The sequence below is a fragment of the Triturus cristatus genome, chromosome 4_1, assembly GCF_964204655.1.
Source record: "Triturus cristatus chromosome 4_1, aTriCri1.1, whole genome shotgun sequence".
Lineage (NCBI taxonomy): Eukaryota > Metazoa > Chordata > Amphibia > Caudata > Salamandridae > Triturus > Triturus cristatus.
This window is the reverse complement of record NC_140585.1, coordinates 708,702,994-708,708,993: the sequence shown is the minus strand read 5'-3', so window position 1 is coordinate 708,708,993 and position 6,000 is coordinate 708,702,994. Positions and strand designations below refer to the sequence as shown.

The window sequence follows — 6,000 nt, the reverse complement described above, 5'->3', positions numbered from 1 at the left end:
AGGCCTATTCAGGTGCAAGGGAAACTCCTCCCACCACTCTAAAGGCAGCCAAAGTCTATTCAGCCCAGCACTGATTCACCCAGGAAAGGCAGGACACACCTCAACCCCCCATGTAACTGTCTTGAGTGTATGCACATCCCCTTCTCCTGTCAGACTAAAGCAAACGGTCAATATACAACCAGGCAGGGCACAAAGAGTCATGAGCTCACAGAAATGCTCATTTTTAAAAGTGGCATTTCTAAAATAGTGATAACAAGCCCGCTTCCACCAATGAGCAGGATTTATTACTACTGTTCCAAACATACCAAACATGGCCACGCTACTCCTTTCATATCAGAAATTACCACTGTAGTACATATCAGGGAATTTCCAATGCAAACCTATGAGAGGGCAGTCTCACAGCAGTGAGAAACCAAGCAGGCTGTTCGTCACTACCAGGACATGCCACTTAACACAGGCACTTGTCTTACCTTTTTCCTCCACAGCACCCTGCCCATAGGGCTAACCTACGGCCTACCTTAGGGGTGACCTCTATGTAGTAAAATGGGAGTTTTAGACATGGTAAACACTTTAAGTCCCACATCACTGCGGCAGTAAACTGCGCGTGCAGGCCCTGCCCCGGCAGAGGCCTGAGACAGGTTTGAAAGGCTACTTCGGTGGTTGGCGCAAGCAGCGCTGAAGGCCCACTAGTAGCATTTAATTTACAGGCCCTGGATATTTAAGATACCACTGTACAAGGGACTTAAAAGTAAATTAAATATGCCAAGCAGTTGCAGACCAATGTTAACAAGTTCAGAAGAGAAAGCACATGCACTGATCAACAGTGGCAAAGTGTCCAGAGTCAGAAAAACCAACCAAAACAGGTCAGAAAAAATACAGGAGGAAGAAAAACGTTTGGGGATAACCCTGCAAAAAGGGACAGTTCCAACAAAGGCTGCATAATTTTTTGTGCCCAGTCTCTGTTATCAATTCAAAAATACACTATGGGAATCGTGCTCTGTACATTTTAGGCTTGGCCTCAGCTCTGCACCTTTCCTAATTCCAACAACGATACCACTGCACGAGTGCTCTCAAATCCACAGTTTCTTTATAACCTGCCCTTGTGGCTTGCCAACGCTGCCCCAACCCCACTAGCCTTCTTAATGGCGCCATACAACATGGCAGCAGCCCAATTTGCCTTCCTAATGCTTTGACATAGAAAGCAGCATTCCCTGCAAATAGGTGGTATGTTCATTTTCTAAAATAGCAAGGGCCTGATGTACCAAAGCGTTGTACCCATTCTGCGTCTATAGAAAAATGTGTTGGTACATATGGGCCATATTACTCTAATGAAAGGGCTCGTTGTTTTATACTCCACTCACTAGATTGTTTCCTTGTTTGTCAGTCATTTTGTAAGCAAGAATATTTTTACTTACTGCCATTATTTTTCAGAGCACATCGATAAGTGTAACTGAATTTCCACAGACCACAACCACGACAGAATGAGTGTGACTTTTAATCTGTAAATATGCTGCGATAGGGCACAGGACTGCTGCATATTGAAGAACAACTAAGACTTAATTAATTGATAGTTCAGTAAAATAACCAGTCTCAACTTTTTAATTTGTCTTTGTAGAATTTTGAGTTTGAGTCGTCTTCCTGAAACAAAATGGCTAAACCTTTTTAAATGACTGGCTGCTTGGCTCGAAGTTGAGCTAAATATAGCATGGACGAGATCGTGTGTTTGATGCAGGCGAGGAGGAGCTGTTGCTGTTCTGAAGCTGTTGGCAGGTTATAAAGTGGCTGAAAAAAGATTCAGAACATGACGTGCGTTTTCCCCTGAATTTGCATGTTGAAAGATTTTGGGATCGTCATTCTTGAGCATTGACAGGATTTGGCCAAGGTCTCGTAAGTGCAATATTTGTTTTATTTGTGCAGAAGTACATGGTTTCGCTCTTCTACCCGTGGGACATGTCATTTATACGAATACTTTTTTCATTTCCAATCGAAAGCTTGTCTCCTGTCATCTGAACAAGTAGAAATGATATTACTCGCCTAACAAATACTTAAATTGAAAACACATTTTTTTAGTTACTTTCCTACGCTCTTGGGTAGTAGAGGTGGGTGATCGCTTAGTGAAAATTTGGCACCTCCGTGAAAAAGGCTATTTTTGCATTTTTTACCGAAAATATAACTTTCTTAAAAGCGAAAGGCGAACATTGAAACTTTTCCGATGTCCACTGGACATTTTCTAAGTGGGTTCCGCTTTTGAAATTTTCTCCCTGGTAACTTTATATAATACCTAGCAAAATGAATAATGATAAATTGACATTTTTACTGTAGAAGAAGTAAAAGTGGAATGTACAGAGCTTAAGGCGACAACAGTGAATTAATGAAAACTCCCTGACAGTTCAGACAGCTGCACTGAAACTCAATCTGCCGTAATTCTGGCCTCAGTCACGTGATACAGCACTGCATGCTTGACTGGTAGGATTTAAATAAACTGAGGTTCATGTAACCAGAATAAAAACGTTTAGAAATAAAATTGATAGAAACAATGCGCCTGCTTAAGGCTAATAATACAATTATAAAAGCATTGTCATTAGACACTACACCGTCTTGTGATTATTTTGTTATGTCATTCTGTCCACAGTGGCCATGTAAAGATATGGATGCAAAGCCCTTTGTTCGCACGAGTTGCTTATTGCAATGGTTTGTGATGCAGCTTAGTGTGCCACTGAGTTAACCAAGCACTTAAATGTATAAACTCTTCCTGTTTATTTATTTGGATCTGTGGCAACAGGTGGATCTGTAGGTGTTTTTGAAAATGTGAAATTGTTAGTTTAAGCCCAATCCATTGTATCATATGGGAAATGCTCTGCTTCATTGGGGATAGATGTCCCAAGACCAAACATATGCAGTGTATTCCATCAAGCACAGATTCCGTAGGAGAGTCCAGGAGCTTGGGGCAGGTTACTTTGAATAGGTAGAGGAAGCCCTTGCTTAGGGTCCTCTGCCTTGAATTACCTCCTGGGTGCTGATGAGTAGTCTGAAGATGATGCATACTTCGACTGGAAGCTGGTAAGTCGTCTCATTAAAGGATAGATATTTTTGTTCTGTAGTTAGATACTAGCTAAGTTTTTTTCAGTGTATTGCAGCTGGGTGTTCTGCTTCTTAGACAGGTTTGCCATTAACCTAAGGTTTGCTATTAACCTTTTGCCGTTGTTTCTTTCCAAGTTTGGCATGGGATTAGGAAGGTAAATGTTGTTCTGGTGTGAATCATCATAATAGTTGAGTGTAGCTGTTGCTAGATAATATAATCTTCTTGTTGGTTTAATGGTCTTTGTGGTTACTCCATTGGATAGGGCTTTGTTCATTATAGGGTTTTCATGACACTAAATAATGGTCATTGGGTTGTGAGAGAAGCAGTGGTTGAAAGTGGTGAGTAACAGTTCTGCTGCTGATCTACTTACGGATAGTAATTGCGATGCATTGCTTGATAAGTTGCCTCAGAAGATGCGTGTTTAAAGTGAACTAGATATAGTCCACTACTTTGTGTGGTAGATATCATGTAGATAATATTATACATGTTAGACAGAGCTGGTGCAAATATAGTACTTTTCTTGCACTAGTCATCAGTGGTGCTGGAACAATTTTCAGAGTGGGGGTGCTGCCATCAATGTTACATCACTGAACTCGGGGATTGCAAAAAATCTAAGAATCACACAAAGAACAAGTGTAGAAATGAGCCACGTCTGCTAAGCAAGAAAGTAGTAATGGTGTACTATGTAGCTGGTGGTACATTGTGGGGTAAACTGTCGCACAAATATCATTAAATCATGGCGTGATAGCGCACTGTCATTTTCAGGCAGCACATTTTCTATTGTAATGATTATTATATTTGCACAGACATACAGTTTTACTGATAAAACTATAAATGACACCTAAACAATAAAGTGTGGGTATAAGGTTTCAGTGAATATTTGTCATATGGGCATCAGCAAGTAAAAGTCTTAATTTTTTTAGTTAAATGTTTTTTATTATTGCCGATTCATAAAGCAGTAACTATATATATATTCACTGAAAAAACCATGGGTTTCACACACGTTATAGTTAGGAATTAGCATTTAAAAAACCTTAGAAATTCAATGAAAAAACCAAAGGTTTCACACATGTTATAGTTAGCTGGACATTTCACTCGTAAAAAACCATTGAAATTCCCCCGTTATAGTTAGTTCAGCTAACTATAACTCGCGCGCCCGCAATGCACTACTGATGACGTCACATATTACATCACTCATGACATGGTCACTGACATCACTCATGACATCACTGATGACATCTCAAATGACATCACTGATGACATCACTGATGACATCATCCTTGTGATAGAGTGGCAGACCTCCTCTCCCCCTAATATAACCATTGAAACACACATTCAAAAATAGAAACTAAAATGTTCAAAATAATGAACATATCAATATCAGTTACAACAACCTATTCAGTAATTCTAAGAACCACATACACATACAGTAATTCACCAACAGTCCTCTACAGTCACTCATACATGTACTCACTCATCATATGTACTCATACACCTGTACATCCCGTTACACAATGCCACTCATCCATAGAGTAACTCACACACATAGTCACTCATGCTAATAAAGAATCAATCATCCATTTACTTGCATATACAGTTATACACACACCACCACACTTACTTCTACAGAAACTTACATATACTTACTCTTTTAAACAATCACTTATAGAAACACATACTTATTCATACAGGAACTCTTCCAATCTCTCACTCTCACATATACTCACTTATATACACCAATAGTCACATATACTAGTTTAAAACATATGTAGTTACTCATAAAGACACTATTGAGACAGTCATTCACTCACTAACACACCCATGCACACACTCATCCACCCATACAGTCCTGCACACATGCTGTATTCAACACATACAAACAGTGAGTCACTCATTCATGCACCTATGCACTAAGTAATACCCCCCACCGAACCATACAGAAACTCAGACACTCATAGTGATAAAAAACCAACTAATAACCTATATAGACACTCATGTAGCTACTCACCAACCCATGCAGCCACTTATACACAAAGTAAGAAACTGATACAGATATTTAAATATTTATAGATTACTCAGTAAGCCATGTATTCACTATGATACACTTAAACAGTCAGTTACACAAAAAAAATTCCAAAAAAAAGTATCCATTTAGACACTTATATACCCATTTATTCTTCCTTTGACCTTGAGATATACATAAATATAAAAAATATATAATTTTCATAAAAACACACAATCACTGGATGATGTCATCAGTGATGTCATCAGTGATGTCATTTGAGATGTCATCAGTGATGTCATGAGTGATGTCAGTGACCATGTCATGAGTGATGTAATATGTGACGTCATCAGTAGTGCATTGCGGGCGCGCGAGTTATAGTTAGCTGAACTAACTATAACGGGGGAATTTCAATGGTTTTTTACGAGTGAAATGTCCAGCTAACTATAACATGTGTGAAACCTTTGGTTTTTTCATTGAATTTCTAAGGTTTTTTAAATGCTAATTCCTAACTATAACGTGTGTGAAACCCATGGTTTTTTCAGTGAATTTCAAAGGTTTTTTAAATGCTAATTTCTAACTATGCCTACAGAGATAGGACATGTGAAGAAAGAAGAAAAAATGCACAGAAAGAAACAAAAGAAGTGCAGAAAGAAGCAACAGAAGTCCTCAAATACGAAGATAAGTGCAGGAAGAAGGATAACGTGCAGAAAGAACAAAAAGAAGAGCAGAAAGAAGCCTTGTTGCAAAATCATCCTGTACCCTCAACTTTTTCAGACGGATACTGGTGGTAACTGAGTCTGACTAACCAGTCCTAGAGCCAGTGCTATGTTAAAAGACACTTAGAATACAGTGAAAACACCTACATACACTAGGGAACATTATGCGTTGGGGTCCCCCTGTGATTAGCATGACC

At 39.1% G+C, this 6,000-nt stretch overlaps 1 protein-coding gene across 4 annotated transcripts in view; it reads left to right on the top strand.

The window, feature by feature from the left end:
* Positions 1–1,711: 1,711 nt before the first annotated feature.
* The window catches only part of LSMEM1 (leucine rich single-pass membrane protein 1), a 241,239-nt gene continuing 236,950 nt past the window's right edge, over positions 1,712–6,000 (top strand). For 2 of the 4 annotated variants that reach the window (XR_014981317.1, XM_085653178.1), the window contains exon 1: positions 1,712–1,887. The gene's annotated coding sequence lies outside the window, so the exon portion shown is untranslated. Of the gene's footprint in view, positions 1,888–2,935; positions 3,061–6,000 lie in introns of those variants that run through there. The other 2 variants (XM_085653180.1, XM_085653179.1) reach the window with 2 other exon arrangements.